This window comes from Schistocerca gregaria, chromosome 9 (genome assembly GCF_023897955.1).
Source record: "Schistocerca gregaria isolate iqSchGreg1 chromosome 9, iqSchGreg1.2, whole genome shotgun sequence".
In the NCBI taxonomy this organism is placed as follows: domain Eukaryota; kingdom Metazoa; phylum Arthropoda; class Insecta; order Orthoptera; family Acrididae; genus Schistocerca; species Schistocerca gregaria.
This window is the reverse complement of record NC_064928.1, coordinates 193,315,373-193,335,202: the sequence shown is the minus strand read 5'-3', so window position 1 is coordinate 193,335,202 and position 19,830 is coordinate 193,315,373.

The window sequence follows — 19,830 nt, the reverse complement described above, 5'->3', positions numbered from 1 at the left end:
CACGGTGGCTCTTTCCCATCTCTTACGATCTTGCTTGGCACATACTCATGTAACGCATATTGTACGACGGTTTTGAACTTCGTCCACTGATCCTCAACACTATCTGTACCTGAGACAAACCTTTTGTATTGAGCCGTCAGGTACTCTGTAATCTGCTTTTTGTCACTTTTGCTAAATAGAAAAATCTTCCCACATTTTTTAATATTTCTATTTACGGCTGAAATCATCGATGCAGTAACCGCTTTATGATCGCTGATTCCCTGTTCTGCATTAACTGATTCAATTAGTTCGGGTATGTTTGTCACTAGAAGGTCTAATATGTTATCGCCACGAGTCGGTTCTCTGTTTAACTGCTCAAGGTAGTTTTCAGATAAAGCACTTAAAAATATTTCACTGGATTCTTTGTCCCTGCAATCCGTTATGAACGTTTGAGTCTCCCAGTCTATATCCGGCAAATTAAAATCTCCACCCAGAACTATCACATGGTGGGAAAATCTACTCGAAATATTTTCCAAATTATTCTTCAGGTGCTGAGCCACAACAGCTGCTGAGCCCGGGGGCCTATAGAGACATCCAATTACCATGTCTGAGCCTGCTTTAACCGTGACCTTCACCCACTTACACTGAGTATTTAATACAAAGCGACTGCCCACTCCGGAGTATCGCAACAGTCACTGCCAGCCTCTGACGCGCTAACCCAGCTACACCCGTCAACAACTGCCTGCTACCGCGCGACCTAACATAAGCTCTTTGTTACACGTAGCCTGCCTCAGAGATAGCAGTTTCGCAGCCTTCTTTCACAAGCACACCTTTGTAATCGATACATCGCTTATGCTCTTGGATAACACGTTAAAATTTACAATTTTCATTATAAGTGCCCATTTCTCCGTACACGGGGTCTTAGAGGGACTCCAAGCCGTTTTGTGCACATATGTCTCAATGTCGCACCACCTTGTGACCACGTCACAGGAAGGCGCCAAACAGGGGAGTTTAAAATGCACCAGCACCCTTCACTGCTTAGGATGACTTCCAAATTTCATCGAATGCTGTTGGGCGGTAGCTAATAGTTCCAACTTGTACACGAGAACGATCTGCGGTCGCACTGCACTCCAAGGGGGTGCGGTATAGTTGCCCTCAGCCAAAACTACGGTTCTGTAGTTTTGTACACTACATAAATGACGCGGTAAATGGTAATATTGGTAACATCCGTAGGGAAAGGAACAAAGATGAGTGTGTGAGAGAAACTGGCAGAAGACGACGTTTATTCGGTTTCTGTTTTGTATTGCTTTGTAGATAATAACCTCACATCATCCAGCGCTAGTCGATTGTGTATTTTACAGCCTTACAAACTATAAATTACGTTTCCAATGTAATAAAACGTTTCTGAAGAAGAGAAATTTGTTAACATCGAGTATAGGTTTAAGTGTCAGGTTTCAGAAAGTTTCTAGAATGAGTTTTTCACTCTGTTTCATAGCATCAGCGCACACTCCGTTGCAGAGTGAGAATCTCATTCTGGAAACATCCCCTATTCTGTGGCTAAGCCGTGTCTGCACTGTATCCTTTCTTCCAGGAGTGCTAGTTCTGCAAGGTTCGCAGAAGAGCTTCTGTGAAGTTTGGAAGGTAGGAGACGAGGTACTGGCAGAATTGAAGCTGTGAGGACGGGTCGTGAGCCGTGCTTGGGTAGTTCAGTTAGCAGAGTACTTGCCCGCGAAAGCCAAAGGTCCCGAAATCGAGTCTCGGTCCGGCACACAGTTTTAATCTGCCAGGACGTTTCGTTTCTGAAAGTATTTGGAGTGTACCAATGTATGGAAGTGAAATATGGACGATAAATAGTTTGGACAAGAAGAGAACAAAAGCTTTCAATGTGGTGCTACAGAAGAATGCTGAAGATTAGATGGGTAGATCACATAACTAATGAGAAGGTATTGAAGAGAATAGGGGAGAAGAGAAATTTGTGGCGCAACTTGACTAGCCGGAGGGATCGGTTAGTAGGAGATGTTCTGAGGCATCAAGGTATCACCAGTTTAGTATTGGAGGGCCGCGTGGAGGGTAAAAATCGTAGAGGAAGACCAAGAGATGAATACAATAAACAGATTCAGAAGACTATAGCTTGCACTGGGTACTGAGAGATGAAGAAGCTTGCACAGGATAGAGTAGCATGGAGAGCTGCATCAAACCAGTCTCAGGCTGAAGACCACAACAACAACGACATGTAATAAAAATTAGTTGCTCGCGTGACTTCTGCACCTTGCTGGAGTGGCAAGGCGCTCCGTGACATGGCGCCTCAAACCGCACGGCCACTCCGCGCGGCGAACAAACAAAAAAAGTCTGTATAATTATAGTCGTTATTTTATACTCATAAGAACGTTCTCCATCACGATCAAAGGCAAGAGTTTCTTATTGTTAAGTGCGAAGGTTGATTATGTATAAGAGAACCATGTTCAATACAACCTCGATGAGGTATTGAAGCGAAGCTTGATATGTCCTTATTTCGCAATATTTTTTTTCTAATTCTGTCTTTTCTAGGAAATTGCGTTATTAGCGCTCTGTGAGAAATTACTTTTTTTAATTTTACTACAGCATCCCACTGTTTCACGTAAAAAACAACAGTTTTCGAATAAAAACTGAGTTGTGTGATCTTAGGCTTTCCCGGCGACTTAACTGTTTGTAGTGCTCTCGGGACTCCAGCCGGATGCAGTCGTTTTCAAACGACGATGTTTCGACAGCGTTCCTTGCCGTCATCTTCAGGTGATACCTGCAGACTGAGCGTCTCAGCTGAATCTCGTGCTCTTTGTACTCTGATCGCTCCCCACCCCTTCCCCCGCGTCGTGCCACACGCGGCCGGGCTGCTGGCTGCTGGATGCGAACTGTGGACAATCAAATGTCCTGTGGCCTTCGTCGGGCGCGGAAGTCGCTTTGGATCGGCGCTGTGCTTTTAGTTGGCTGAGTGATGCGACCCAGGCTTTGCGCCGGCCGGAGTGGCCGAGCGGTTCTAGGCTGTAGTCTGGAACCGCGCGACCGCTACTGTCGCAGATTCTAATCCTGCCTCGGGCATGGACGCGTGTGATGTCCTTAGGTTAGTTAGGTTTAAGTAGTTCTTAGGGGACTGATGACCTCACATGTTAAGTCCCATAGTGCTCAGAGCCATTTGAACCATTTGAACCCAGGCTTTGCTGAGGTTGACCGCGGCGTCTCTGTTGATCAGCTCATCAGCTACACGTATTTCCATCGCCTTCTTTAGAACACAGTCCCAAAAAGACGAGGCCTGCCGTAAAACTTCCGTAGTATATCCAGTATCCATCTAGTGTTCCGCAACAGCAGATTTTGAAGGCTGCTTCAGTTCAGTGTGCCTTCTGTGTTTCCTTCATCTTTCTTCCATTATCCGTACAGTTCGCCCGATGTATACCTTACCGCATTTTCACGGAATACTGTAAACACCCTGAAGATGAGGGCAAGGAACGCTGTCAAAATATCGTGGTTTGAAAACGACTGCACCCGGCTGGAGAAACGAGAACAGTACAAAATCTGAGTTAAACATTGGCAGTTTCAGTTTGTCATAAGTACTGTTTATTTTTAAGTAACGGCGAGGAGTAACTATGTCGAAGAAAAATGTTTCCTATGTTACGTGACCCTCAATACATCTTACACAGTTTACGCAAGTAGAGATGGAAATGAGGTAACGCCCGATAGGTATGCAACACGCCTAACATACCGATAAGGCGGTGATGATCTTGACCGATCGAGTCTAAGAGAAAAACTATCCCAGACTTTTCTCACTTCTGATAGTCCGCCGTAACCTATGGTAGCTTTACAACTCTAGCGTGGGATCACGTTCGGTTAGGTTGGTGCGCCACAATGGCCACAGCGAAGCATTCAAACATGCAGTATCAAAGGTTGTAATGAACATCTTCCTGTTTTCGACCGCGATATGTGTCGGAATCATTGCTCGAAGGAAAGGCGCGATTTCATTGGCGCATTGTCCTCCTAGAGTTGCCCAAGTTTGTCAGAATGGACAATGGGCATGAATGGCTGCAGGTGATCAGACAAGGTGCTTACATACGTGTCACCTATCAGAGCCGTATCTACACGTATCAGGGGTCCCATATCACTGCAACTGTCCACGCCTCACACCTCTACAGAGGCTCCACCGGCTTGAAAAGTCCTCTGCTGACATGCAGGGTCCATGGATTCATGAGGTTCTCTCTATACCCGTAAGGCCTTCTCGTGGCGATTCTGGGGGGCAGCGTGTCTTAAATGTTTTCCTCCGCCACCCATAACAAAACCGCGTGATTTCAACTCTAGGAGGCGGTGTTGTGGGCGTCATGGCGGAGGTGTCAAAGGAAGATGCCAAAGGTCGGTAAAGGTGCTTGGGACGCTCTTCCCACCGAGAGACACGCTCACAATGGCGCTGGCCGGATTCGTGGCAGTAATTGGTGCCAATGTGACATTCCTAATCCAGTTTACACGCCACATGAATTTCTGAGCTACAGACATTTTTTCGCACGTGTCAATAACTTGCTGTGTGAAGTGCCGCCTAGCCCTAGAGATACGTGGCGAGAAGTCACGCTTTAACGTCATTACCAGGAAATGTGTAAACATATGTCAGCCAAATTTCAAACGTAGTCGTCGCAATGGGAGGCATTATTTATTTAGCCTATGGCATTTAAGTACATTTTAGTATTGGATCACATTATTCTACATTACATAACACTACATATAGTCACAGACAAACATCTAGCCCTTGTATACAAGGTGGTCCATTGATAGTGACTGGGCCAAATATCTCACGAAATAAGCGACAAACTAAAAAACTACAAAGAACGAAACTCGTCTAGCTTGAAGGGGGAAACCAGATGGCGCTATGGTTGGCCCGTTAGATGGCCTGCCATAGATCAAACGGACATCAACTGCGGTTTTTTTTAAAAATAGGAACCCCCATTCTTTATTACATATTCGTGTAGTACGTAAAGATAAATGAATGTTTTAGTTGGACCACTTTTTTCGCTTTGTGACAGATGGCGCTGTAATAGTCACAAACGTATAAGTACGTGGTATCACGTAATATTCCGCCAGTGCGGACGGTATTTGCTTCGTGATGCATTACCCGTGTTAAATGGACCGTTTACCAATTGCGAAAAAAGGTCGATATCGTGTTGACGTATGGCTACTGTGATCAAAATGCCCAATGGGCGTGTGCTATGTATGCTGCTCGGTATCCTGGACGACATCATCCAAGCGTCCGGACCGTTCGCAAGATAGTTACGTTATTTAAGGAAACTGGAAGTGTTCAACCACATGTGAAACGTCAACCACGACCTTCAACAAATGATGATGCCCAAGTAGATGTTTCAGCTGCTGTCGCGGCTAACCCCCACATTAGTAGCAGACAAACTGCGCGACAATCGGGAATCTCAAAAACGTCGGTGATGGGAATGCTACATCAATATCGATTGCATCCGTACCATATTTCTATGCACCAGGAATTGCATGGCGGCGACTCTGAACGTCGTGTACAGTTTTGCCAACGGGCACAAGAGAAATTACGAGACTAAGACAGATTTTTTGCAGGCGTTCTATTTAGCGACTAAGCGTCATTCATCAACAGCGGTAACGTAAACTGGCATAAAATGCACTATTGGGCAACGGAAATCTACGATGGCTGCGACAAGTGGAGCATCAGCGACCTTGGCGGGTTAATGTATGGTACGGCATTATGGGAGGATGTATAAATGGTTCAAATGGGTCTGAGCACTATGCGACTTCACTTCTGAGGTCATCAGTCGCCTAGAACGTAGAACTAATTAAACCTAACTAACCTAAGGACATCACACACATCCATGCCCGAGGCAGGATTCGAACCTGCGACCGTAGTGGTCGCTCGGCTCCAGACTGTAGCGCCTAGAACCGCACGGCCACTCCGGCCGGCGGAGGAAGGATAATTGGCCCTCATTTTATCGATGGCAATCTAAATTATGCAATGTATACTGATTTCCTACGTAATGTTCTACCGATGTTACTACAAGATGTTTCACTGCATGACAGAATGGCGATGTTCTTCCAACATGATGGATGTCAGGGACATAGCTCCCGTGGACTTGAAACGGTATTAAATAGCATATTTCATGACAGGTGGATTGGTCGTCGAAGCACTATACCATGGCCCGCACGTTCACCGGATCTGACGTCTCCGGATTTCTTTCTGTGGGGAATGTTGAAGGATATTTGCTATCGTGATCCACCGACAACGCCTGACAACATGCGTCAGCGCATTGTCAATGCGTGTGCAAACGTTACGGAAGGCGAACTACTCACTGTTGAGAGAAATGTCGTTACACGTATTGCCAAATTCATTGAGGTTGGCGGACATCATTTTGAGCATTTATTGCATTAATGTGGTATTTACAGGTAATCACGATGTAACAGCATGCGTTCTCAGAAATGGTATATTCACAAAGGTACATGTATCACATTGGAACAACCGAAATAAAATGTTCAAACGTACCTACGTTCTGTTTTTTTTTTTAATTTAAAAAACCTACCTATTACCAACTGTTCGTCTGAAATTGTGAGCCTTATGTTTGTGACTATTACAGCGCCATCTATCACAAAGCGAAAAAAGTGCTACAACTGAAACATTCATATTTCTTTACGTACTACACGAATATGTAATAAAAAATGGGGGTTCCTATGTTAAAAAACGCAGTTGATAACTGTTTGAGCTAAGGTAGCGTCATCTTGTGGGCCAACCATAGCGCCATCTGGTTTGCGCCCTTCAAGCTAGACAAGTTACGTTCTTTGTAGTTTTTTCGTTTGACGCTTATTTCGTGAGATATTTGGCCCGGTCACTATCAATGGACCACAGTGTATATTCAATGGATTTTTGGAATGCCATGAGGAATTCTTCGAAGTCCTCACTGAACGCTGTGGCTCTGCATTCATCTCAGCTGTGTTGAATGGTCTGCTTACGCGCGCCGCAGTCACATACTGGCAAAGACAGCGGTCCCCATTTGAAGAGTGAGTCAGAACATCTTCCATGCCGAGTTCTTAGTCGGTTCAGCGTTGACCAGATCTTGCTGGGCTGATGAAACCCAGGAACTGCCTCATTAATACAAGGCATTAGGTGGCAAGTTGTTGGGGCATTATGGAGCGATTCTCTTCTCCAAGAGTTGATATCAGCCCCTGTGAGGCTGTCGAAAGAAATAGGAGGATGTCTTGAACGAAGCCTCTTGATACTCAGAACAGGTATATCGAAGTGTACCGCTAGTTCAGAGCTTGCTTTGACCTAGTTGTATTCGCAGACCAAGGCTGCTTCTCGTCGTATTTTTGGGGGTGGTGTATGACTCAGGACTGGTAGCCATATGTCAGGTGTAGACCTAACAGTTCCTGAAATAATGCACATGGTGTTGTTAAGTTCAACAATAATTTTGTTCACATGGCTACTGTTTAGCCATACTGATACACAGTACACCGCCGCTGAGTAATCTAGGCTCAGCTCAGACGTCCTCAATTGTCGTTGATCCCCAGGAGGTTCCGCAGAGTCTGTGGATGAGGTTGTTTCTTGTTCTCACCTTGGCAGCTGCTTTAGTAAGGTGTGATTTAAATGACAAGGTTGTGCCTAACGTGACCCCTAGGTACCTTTGCTCGTTGTTGTGCTTGAGGCGTGTGTCGTCAAAGTATACTTCCAGAGCTCTGTCGACTTCTCTGTTATTGAGATGGAAGCAAGTTACTTCTGTCTTCGTGGCATTACGCCTAAGCCTCCATTTACGGAAGTATGCTGCCAGGGCAGACAGATCGGATGTCAGGGTTTCTTCCACTGTATCAAGATCGGTGTGCCTTGCTGCAATGGCCTAGTCATCAGCGTAGCCGAATTTCCTACGAGCTGTTTCTTGCTTCACGTCCGCGGGTGTAAACCGGAAATTTGCCTCACACGTGATCCCTGGGTGGTGCTAAGAAGGCAACAAAACTGGCAGCCACACAATCTTTCTAGATCTCCTGGCTATTCGAGAAGTACATAACCGAGACGAAATGGGATACAATTACGGTGTATTAGAGAAGTGATCCTTTAATTCTGTCGTGCAGCGTGGTTTCTAACGTCTGTAGAGACATGCGCCAAACAAATCAACGGTTATATGAAAGTACCAATAAGGTATGTATATAAAACATGATGAATGAAATATGAAGTGAACATACGACCTACTTCATACTGTCTGTCATACGGTATGTAACGGGTATAAAAGGAGGTGCCGTGAAAGGTACATATATCAGCCTGTTGGTTACTTTTTCTCTGCGTCGAACAGTCTTTCCAGAAACAAGTGACAAGCTTTACAGCCTAATGTTTTCTGCACAGTCGTACTATACCACTAAGTGGACTACACGTGTCAATATAGAGTTACCGTTTGGCGTCCACCCGTCCACGCGTACAGACTTCCTGCTGCCCAGGGTGTTACAAAAAGGTACGGCCAAACTTTTAGGAAACATTCCTCACATACAAATAAAGAAAATATGTTATGTGGACATGTGTCCGGAAACACTTACTTTCCACGTTAGAGCTCATTTTATTACTTCTCTTCAAAACACATTAATCATGGAATGGAAACACACAGCAAAAGAACGTACCAGGAAATGTTCAAAATGTCCTCCGTTAGCGAGGATACATGGATCCACCCTCCGTCCCATGGAGTGATGCAGCCCTGGAGAATGGCGTATTGTATCACAGCCGTCCACAATACGAGCACGAAGAGTCTCTACATTTGGTACCGGGGTTGCGTAGACAAGAGCTTTCAAATGCCCCCATAAATGAAAGTCAACAGGGTTGAGGTAAGGAGAGCGTGGAGGCCATGGAATTGGTCCGCCTCTACCAATCCGTCGGTCACCGAATCTGTTGTTGAGAAGCGTACGAACACTTCGACTGAAATGTGCAGGAGCTCCATCGTGCATGAACCACATGTTGTGTCGTACTTGTAAAGGCACATGTTCTAGCAGCACAGGTAGAGTAAACGAGCGTAGGTGGAAGAACATACTGACGAAATTGAATGAGCTCTAACATGCAAATTAAGCGTTTCCGGACACATGTCCACATAACATCTTGTCTTTATTTGTATGTTAGGATTGTTTCCTGAAAGTTTGGATGTACCTTTTTGTAGCATCTTGTATACTTGGCGGTAGTAACCAGACACGACTAGTAACGGCTGTAATTGTTAATGTACATCTAACGTAAATACTGATGCTAACGCGAAATCTTTACAGACGAATGGAAAAACTGGTAGAAGCCGACCTCGGAGAAGATCAGTTTGGATTCCGTAGAAATATGGGAACACATGAGGGAATACTGACCCTACGACATTTCTTAGAAGCTAGATTAAGGAAGGGCAAATCTACGTTTCTAGCACTAGAGAAAACTTTTGACAAAGTTGACTGGAATACTCTCTTTCAAATTCTGAAGGTGGCAGGGGTAAAATACACAGAGCGAAAGGCTATTTACAATTTGTATAGAAACCAAATGGCAGTTATAAGAGTCGAAGGAAGCAGTGGTTGCGAAAGGAGTGAGACAGGGTTGTAGCCTCTCCCCGATGTTATTCAATCTGTATATTGAGAAAGCAGTGAAGGTAACAAAAGAAAAATTGGGAGTAGGTATTAAAATCCATGGAGAAGAAATTAAAACTTTAAGGTTCGCCGATGACATTGTAATTCTGTCAGAGACAGGAAAGGACTTGGAAGAGCAGTTGAACGGAATGGACAGTGTCTTGAAAGGAGGATATAAGATGAACATAAACAAAAGCACAACGAGGGTAATGGAATGTAGAAGAATTAATTCGGGCGATGCTGAGTGAATTAGATTAGGAAATGAGACACTTAAAGTACTAAAGGAGTTTTGCTATTTGGGGAGCAAAATAACTGATGATGGTCGAAGTAGAGATGATGTAAAATGTAGACTGGTAATAGCAAGGCAAGCGTTTCTGAAAAAGAGAAATTTGTTAACATCGAGTATATGGTTAAGCGTCAGAAAGTCATTTCTGAAAGTATTTGTATGGAGTGTAGCCATGTATGGAAGTGAATCATGGAGGATAAATAGTTTGGACAAGAAGAGAATAGAAGCTTTCGAAATGTGGTGATACAGAAGAATGCTGAAGATTAAATGGGTAGATCTCATAACGAATGAGGAGGTACTGAACAGAATTGGGGAGAAGAGAAGTTTGTGGCACAACTTGACTAGAAGAAGGGATCGGTTGGTAGGACATGTTCTGAGGCATCAAAGTATCACAAATTTAGCGTTGGAGGGCAGCGTGGAGGGTAAAAATCGTAGAGGGAGACCAAGAGAGGAATACACCAAGCAGATTCAGAAGGATGTAGGTTGCAATAGGTACTGGGAGATGAAGAAGCGTGCACAGGATAGAGTAGCATGGAGAGCTGCATCAAACCAGTCTCAGGACTGAAGACCACAACAACAACAACATCTATTCAATAGATGGGCCGCAGTCACCTACAGATATATCAGTACCTACACCCATTACTCCCTGTATAGTTCGATACAAAACACGTAGTGTAATTCAAGTTACAATTTTTTTAAGCATGAAAAATCGTTTAATGTAACAGTGGACTCTCAGCCATCTAATTGCAGCTACCATGAACGGAACCATAAGGTACTTCGTATGTTTCTAATTTTAATAAGCACTGAAAAGCCCAAAAAACTGGTGCACCTGTCTAGGATCGTGTAGAGTCCCCGTGAGGACGCAGAAGTGCCGCAACACGACCTGGCATGGACTCGACTAAAGTGTGAAGTTGTGCTGGACGGAAATGACACCGTGAATCCTGTAGGCCTGTCCATAAATCCGTAAGAGTACGAGGGGGTTGAGATCTCTTCTGAACAGCACGTTGCAAGGCATCCCACATATGCTCAATAATGTTCATGTCTGGGGCGTCTGGTGGCCAGCGGAAGTGTTTAAGCTCAGAAGCGTGTTCCTGCAGACACACTGTAGCAGTTCTGGACGTGGTGAGTATCACATTCGGTTGACGTTGCATCTTTGAAGATACCGGGACACTGCGAGAGAACGGTGTGGTCTCGCATTTCCATCGACCAGGATGAAATCGACACCAAAACGGAGGTCTGTAGGGCCTTACAGTCGTTTGTAGGGCCTGTTGGAGGTATTGGGAAACAGACAAATGGCCGTAGATGGGAATCAGAGTAGTCCCGCGTCTCATCGTTATTTCCGCCCAGAACATTACACTTAAACCTGCAAACTATGGAGTTCCTGAATGTATCGGCCTTCCCGGTGCCGTCTCGCGCTTGTCCAAGCTCCAACACGTGTAGTGTCTGGTCGCAAACCAGTCCTGGTCTCGTCACCAAACATGACATTACTCCATTCTCCATTGGCCCAGTGTTGACGTGCAAGAGCCCAGGTCCTTCGATTGCGTCAGTTCTATTGTTTTTTCATTGGTCTTATGGAATGAAGAGGACGCTGATGCAACCGTCCACGCACTGTTTGGTCTGAGATACGAATCCCTGTTGTCCTGGATAAGTTGAGCTGTGGCGGGACTGGCTCCAGTAGTATCTCTGACATGAGGACGATCGATTTTATAACGCAGGGGTTTGTCTTTGGGCTTGGGCCGGCTCGAAATATAAGCGAGTGCCGTCCGCGAGTACAGGGAGAGGACACAACGCTTTGAGAACGTTACGCAGTGGTGCGCGAGTCGGCGATTGGGTGGCGGACAGAAGCAAGGCGGCGTGCCTGAGCAACACCACCGAGGCCTGCGCGCACACTTTTGACGCCACATACTGATGGCCCCGTCTGTATCGGAACGCTCCTGTTAAGCACTCTGCAGCTATACGAACTTTACGAGTTTTAGAGCTCAGACCGCATAGGGATTCTCGTGTTTTCCTCTTCTACATGTCCTTGTAAGGAAAGAGTGGAAATTTATATCATCGCGTAAAGTAACTCAACGTCCGCAGCTCGTGGTCGTGCGGTAGCTTTCTCGCTTCCCGCACCCGGGTTCCCGGGTTCGATTCCCGGCGGGGTCAGGGATTTTCTCTGCCTCGTGATGACTGGGTGTTGTGTGCTGTCCTTAGGCTAGTTAGGTTTAAGTAGTTCTTAGTTCTAGGGGACTGATGACCATCGATGTTAAGTCCCATAGTGCTCAGAGCCAGCCAAAGTAACTCAACAAAACTGCCCTATGTTATTTCAAGATGTAAAATTATTTTGACGATTGCCTTAATTACGTGTTTCTAGGCTTGAATACAAACTGTCATTTTAAATTGTGTCTTTTCCTCAGGGGTTACGCTTTCTTGCAGTAAAAAATCGGCACTATGAAACAACAAGCAGACGTTTTCGGTTTTAAATAAAGCAGCTGGAGCTCCTACAGAATTTCAGAATTTGTTCCCATGGTTATCTTCGTAAATTTTCCTCTCCACTTCAAAATGTGCTGACCTCACACGAAACTCAAATCATTCGACGGAATGGAGCACCTCCTGACATAATGTTTAATAAATCGAAAAACCCGAGAAATAGTTTATTTGCTGTTTCTGCAGAACTTTAGAACCTTAAACATGAAAAGATTGTTTCTCCTATATCCTTGATTCAAATTCGTGTCATAGAGTGCTGTTGATTTAATCATAATGAACTTACCTCGAAATTCTGCTTTCTATACTGCTTAATCCGTCGAACACACAATTCATTAAAGCAATTTTCTATGGTAGTTTACTCAAACTGAAATTATTTCCGATTAGCTGTATATGTAAAACTGTACAAAATCAGTCTGTAGCTCGTCCATATAAAAGTACTGGAAACTCAACAATCTGGTAGGAATGATAAGGAATACTAAAAACTTTCGAGTCACACTAATTAATATAATAATTCTGTGTGACAGTAGTTGCAAATATGAGAGACATTTCACAGCCAGCTAAGTATTGACCTCGCAGAAATGGTCCAGAATTTTTAAACAAATTATACTGCTACATGATACATACCTGCTTTTAAAAACAATTGGCAAATGTGGTGCAATGGAAACAAATAACATGCTACAAATTTTTTGTCATTTTCTTACCCTTGAATGATGCGTAGACACAAATTCCTGTCTGGGAATAGCTGCAATCCAGCGATTTCCCAACTTCACATATTTGGGAAATCGAAACACGTGCGCTTTCATGGCTTTTTCCGATTTAGAATTTCCCTGGCAAAAGGGAACGCAGCACTTGTATCCCATACTTCGAAGAACTGTAGGCGAATACTGTATTAAATATACAGGGTGAGTCACCTAACATTACCGCTGGATATATTTCGTAAACCACATCAAATACTGACGAACCGATTCCACAGACCGAACGTGAGGAGAGGGGCTAGTGTAATTGGTTAATACAAACCATAAAAAAATGCACGGAAGTATGTTTTTTTTAAATACAAACCTACGTTTTTTTTAAATGGAACCCCGTTAGTTTTGTTAGCACATCTGAACATATAACCAAATACGTTAACAGTGCCGTTTGTTGCACTGTAAAATGTTAATTACATCCGGAGATATTGTAAAGTTGACGCTTGAGTACCACTCCTCCGCTGTTCGATCGTGTGTATCGGAGAGCACCGAATTACGTAGGGATCCAAAGGGAGCGGTGATGGACCTTAGGTACAGAAGAGACTGGAACAGCACATTACGTCCACATAACACCTTTTTATTGTGTTTTTTCACTGGCCCACATGTACATTACCATGAGGGTTGAGGTACACGTACACACGTGGTTTCCGTTTTCAATTACGGAGTGGAGTAGAGTGTGTCCCGACATGTCAGGCCAATAGATGTTCAATGTGGTGGCCATCATTTGCTGCACACAATTGCAATCTCTGGCGTAATGAATGTCGTGCACGCCGCAGTACATCTGGTGTAATGTCCAGGCTGCCACAATACGTTGTTTCATATCCTCTGAGGTTGTAGGCACATCACGGTACACATTCTGCTTTAACGTACCCCACAGAAATAAGTCCAGAGGTGTAAGATCAGGAGGACAGTCTGGCCAATTTATGGGTCCCCCACGTCCTATGAAACGCCTGTCGAACATCCTGTCAAGGGTCAGCCTAGTGTTAATTGCGGTATGTGCAGGTGCACCATCATGCTGATACCACATACGTCGACGCGTTTCCAGTGGGACATTTTCGAGCAACGTTGGCAGATCATTCTGTAGAAACGCGATGTATGTTGCAGCTGTTTGGGCCCCTGCAATGAAGTGAGCACCAATGAGGTGGTCGCCAATGGATTCCGCACCATACATTTACAGTCCACGGTCGCTGTCGCTCTACCTGTCTGAGCCAGCGAGGATTGTCCACGGACCAGTAATGCATGTTCCGTAGACTCACTGCCCCGTGGTTTGTGAAACCCGCTTCATCGGTAAACAGGTAGAACTGCAACGCATTCTCTGTTAATGCCCATTGACAGAATTGCACTCGATGATTAAAGTCATCACTATGTAATTGCTGATGTAGCGACACATGAAACGGGTGAAAGCGATGACGATGCAGTATGCGCATGACACTACTTTGATTCACCCACCGGCTCTCGCAGTGTCCCGTGTACTCGTGTGTGGGTTCATGGCAATAGCAGCTATCACACCAACTGCACCCGCTTCTCCTGTGACGGGCCTGTTACGGACCCGTTTGCGTGCTACGACCATATCTGTTGCATACAGTTGGCGGTAGATGTTTTGCAATGTGCGGCACGTTGGATGCTGTCCGGGTACCGTTCTGCATACACCCTGCAGGCTTCAGCTGCCTTTCGTCGACACTCGCTATAGATGAGTATCATCTCAGCCTTTTCAGAGTTCGAATACACCATGGTCACAGTTCCAACAACACTACACTATCACAGACGTCTGGTAACACGGTGTACGACAGTTGGTCTGCGTGCGGAGACGAATGCAGGTTAACAATAGCAGCGAGCGCTACATGCGGACACTGCGACAGCTAGACCGAACCACAACAGTGCACTACAGCCACACTCGTAAACACGGTCCTCATCGTAAACATGTCCCTGCAGATGCTGCTCGCCGACCGTGGCCCGTGTTTGTTACAACACGCAACTGAACGTCGGAGGTTTCAAGCGCCAAATTTAGGTTACAATATCTCCGGATGTAATTAACATTTTACAATGCAACAAACAGCACTGATTACGTATCTGTTTATATGTCCAGATGTGCTAACAAAACTAACGTGGTTCCATTTTAAAAAACGTAGGTTTGTGTTAAAAAACATACTTCCGTGCATTTTTGTATGGTTTGTATTAAACAATTACACTAGCCCCTCTCCTCACGTTCGGTCTGTGGAATCGGTTCGTCAGTATTTGATGTGGTTTGCGAAATATATCCAGCGGTAGTGTTAGGTGACTCACCCTGTATATAACTTTCACGTGTCACACACGTTCAACACAACATACAGGCCAACAGGACTGCCGACTGAAGATAAGATGGCCAACAGTTTGTGACGTCACGTGCCAATATGGCCGCTGTGCGTAGGCCTTGTATCTAGAAGTCTTTGGCCTAGGGCCGGGCGGCGGTTGTCACGTGGTCGGCCGGCGCTGTGCATTCTCCGGCAGCCTCGTGAGCTGTGAATGTGTCCGCTTCGTTGGAGGGACACGCTGTTATGGTCTTGCGAGGCGATGGTTTGACATCTTCGCAAAATCGCCCAAGTATCAGGACACCAAGTTCGCTATTTACTAAGAGCGCTTAGTTAACTGTGATTGTGATCGGTCTCGGGACAGTAAGATGTTGCGTGTGATGTTATGTTTGTCCGGTTTCATTTGAGACCTCTTGCTAAGTGCGTGTGCTCTCCTTCCGCATAATACTGATGTATTTGCAGATGTGTGTCATTAAGTTCTAGTGAGTGTCGGTTTCGGGAGCCAGTACATTTCAAACTCTTAGTGTTTGTTTATTAAGTACAGTTTTACTTAAAAGAAGCACTTGCGAGTGAAATTAGTTGTTGTTTACCCTTGATTTTATAGAGTTAATTTACTGGTTGGAATGGTACTTGAATTACGTAACCATTACGGTACCTCAGCTCAACCTCTCGATACCAGCAATATTATACTGTTTTTCTGTAAAGTAGTTAACATATTTCTGAGACAACATTCCGATTTGATTTCATTAATGTAGAGGTACTTTAATACATCGATATGTTTATGTTGCAATCATATTATTCTTATGTGTATTCTTTCTTTTGTCACTATGATCTTTGACATACTAGTAACTCATGATTTTTGGGCGCGTAAGCGATTATTAGAGTTAGAGAGTCAAACCTTGAGAAAGTCAAGTCTTGGACGTCATGTTGGAAAGACCCATAAATGCGAACTTTAACAGTGAGGAAGTATGTTTTGTATTGTGAACTGATGTTTTGTGTGTTACGTGGTATAGCAACAAAAGTAATAAAAAAGAAGTGTCACTTAAATTCGGAGTGCTGATTACTTTTGTACATCACCATTGTCCTGCAAAAGTGTAATCTTCAAGAATGGTTTGTGAAACACATCAATAAAATTTTTGAATATCGCAGAATAAAACCTAGGCTTCTTTGCATCCGAGCTTGGAATCATCACCACCTAGATTTTCGACGATTGAGCCATGATTTTATTACGAGACCAGCGTGGGAAACACGAAAAGATGAGTGCCTAGTTTATTGATTATTACATGAAATGACTTTATTAAGTGTGCTCTAATGACACCTGCCACATAACTTTGTTGTTCCCCGAAAATGCAGTATTTAGCAGCGTGAGCAACACCACAATGATTATTAAATTTTGACCTTTGTTGTGGTAGGATTGTTGGATGGTCAATCTTAAATGTTAAAGTTAAGGAAAGTTTTTCTACCTCGTGTTGTCAGGTGTGGGCTGTGTTTCAGTGATCTGAGGCAGTGGGCAACCGAAGCACTGGGTTTCCCTTTAGATTACAAGTTCGGCTAGCAGGCGGTAGACTTTCCATGAGCTCGTGTGTTCCTCGTCAGTAGCGTTTGCTTGGTTCACATTTTGGCAGCCTGCTCTACGTGAGGTTGCAAACGGAGCCACGTCTTGGTTGGAAGTACAGTATTACTTCTCTCAGTCGGTTCCACCGTTCGTGGTTAAACTTCGGTCGTACAAGTTTGGAATTTTCTTCAGTTGTTATACATTTATCATTTTACAATATTCTAACTTTCTATGCCCTAAACGGCTATCTTACAAGTCAATGGGAACTTGAATTATTTCGGGTTCGACCTACAAGATTGCCCAGCTTACGTTTAATAAGTATGTTTTAAGTACTCAGTTTAAAGCTGAGACTGTGTGTCTACGATTATTTTACATGTAATGTTAAATGTGAAATTGAAAGTGTCTTAAATGTGTCTCAACTAGAGTTGATTGTTAAACTTATGATTAAATTCAGCCTTAGTCAGTTGTGTCAGTTTTGGTGGGATATCGTGGAAGATGATTTATTAACTTGTTTATGATTTTACGTAACGAGAGTTTCTTAAATGTGTTGCCCGACTGGCAGATCTCAATGTTTATGGTAGATGATTTACACTACTGGCCATTAAAATTGCTAAACAAAGAATAAATACAGATGATAAACGGGTATTCATTGGACAAATACTAGAACTGACATGTGTTTACATTTTCACGCAATTTGGGTACATAAATCCTGAGAATTCAGTACCCAGAACAACCACCTCTGGCCGTAATAACGGCCTTGATACGACTGGGCATTGATTCGAACAGAGCTTGGATGGCGTGTACAGGTACAGCTACCCATGCAGCTACAACACGATACTACAGTTCATCTAGAGTAGTGACTGGCGTATTGTGGCGAACCAGTTGCTCTCCCACCATTGACCAGACGTTTGCAATTGGTGAGAGATCTGGAGAATGTGCTGGCCAGGGCAGCAGTCGAACATTTTCCATATCCAAAAAGGCCCCTACAGGACCTGCAACATGAGGTCGCGTATTATCCTGCTGAAATGTAGGGTTTCTCTGGGATCGAATGGAGGGTAGAGCCACGAGTCGTGACACATCTGAAATGTAACGTGCACTGTTCAAAGTGCCGTCAATGCAAACAAAAGGTAACCCAGACGTGTAACCAATGGCACCGCATACCATCACGCCGGGTGATACGCCAGTATGGCGATGGCGAATACACGCTTCCAATGCGCGTTCACCGCGATGTCACCAAACACGGATGCCACCATCACGATTCTGCAAACAGCACCTGGGTTAATCCGAAAAAAAATGACGTTTTGCCATTCGCGCATCCAGGTTCTTCGTTGAGTACGCCATCGCAAGCGCTCCTGTCTGTGATGCAGTGTCAACGGTAACCGCAGCCATGGTCTCCGAGCTGATAGTCCGTGCTGCTGCAAACGTCGTCGAACTGTTCGTGCAGATGGTTGTTGTCTTGCAAACGTCCCCTTCGGCTGACTCAGGGATCGAGACGTGGCTGCACAATCCGTTACAGCCATGCGGATAAGATGCCTGTCATCTCGACTGCTAGTGATACAAGGCCATTGGGATCCAGCACGGCGTTCCGTATTACCCTGCTGAACCCACCGATTCCATATTCTGCTAACAGTCATTGGATCTCGACCAACACAAGGAGCAATATCGCGATACGAGAAAACCGCAATCGCGATGGACTACACTCCAACCTTTATCAAAGTCGGAAACGTGATGGTAGGCATTTCTGCTCCTTACACGAGGCTTCATAACAACGCTTCACCAGGCAACGCCGGTCAACTGCTGTTTGTGTATGAGAAATCGGTTGGACACTTTCCTCATGTCAGCACGTTTTAGGTGTCGCCACCGGCGCCAACCTTGTGTGAATGCTGTGAAAAGCTAATCATTTGCATATCACAGCATGTTCTTCCTGTCGGTTAAATTTCGCGTCTGTAGCACGTCATCTTCGTGGTGTAGCAATTTTAATGGCCAGTAGTGTATTAATGTGCTTATGATTTTAGGTAATATAAGTGCCTTAAATAATCTTGCCCGAGTGGCGCCTGTCAAATTTCATGTGATTGTTTTGGGTAGCTAATAAACCCACTGGAACTGAAATGTTCAGTTTATTGGGTCAGCCCTTCCGCCCCCTTAAGATTTACACGAAGAGGTGTTGAGTAGAAACGTACACTCCTGGAAATTGAAATAAGAACACCGTGAATTCATTGTCCCAGGAAGGGGAAACTTTATTGACAGATTCCTGGGGTCAGATATATCACATTATCACACTGACAGAACCACAGGCACATAGACACAGGCAACAGAGCATGCACAATGTCGGCACTACTACAGTGTATATCCACCTTTCGCAGCAATGCAGGCTGCTATTCTCCCATGGAGACGATCGTAGAGATGCTGGATATAGTCCTGTGGAACGGCTTGCCATGCCATCTCCACCTGGTGCCTCAGTTGGACCAGCGTTCGTGCTGGACATGCAGACCGCGTGAGACGACGCTTCATCCAGTCCCAAACATGCTCAATGGGGGACAGATCCAGAGATCTTGCTGGCCAGGATAGTTGACTTACACCTTCTAGAGCACGTTGGGTGGCACGGGATACATGCTGACGTACATTGTCCTGTTGGAACAGCAAGTTCCCTTGCCGGTCTAAGAATGGTAGAACGATGGGTTCGATGACGGTTTGGATGTACCGTGCACTATTCAGTGTCCCCTCGACGATCACCAGAAGTGTACGGCCAGTGTAGGAGATCGCTCCCCACTCCATAATGCCGGGTGTTGGCCCTGTGTGCCTCGGTCGTATACAGTCGTGATTGTGGCGCTCACCTGCACTGCGCCAAACACGCTTACGACCATCATTGGCAACAAGGCAGAAGCGATTCTCATCGCTGAAGAC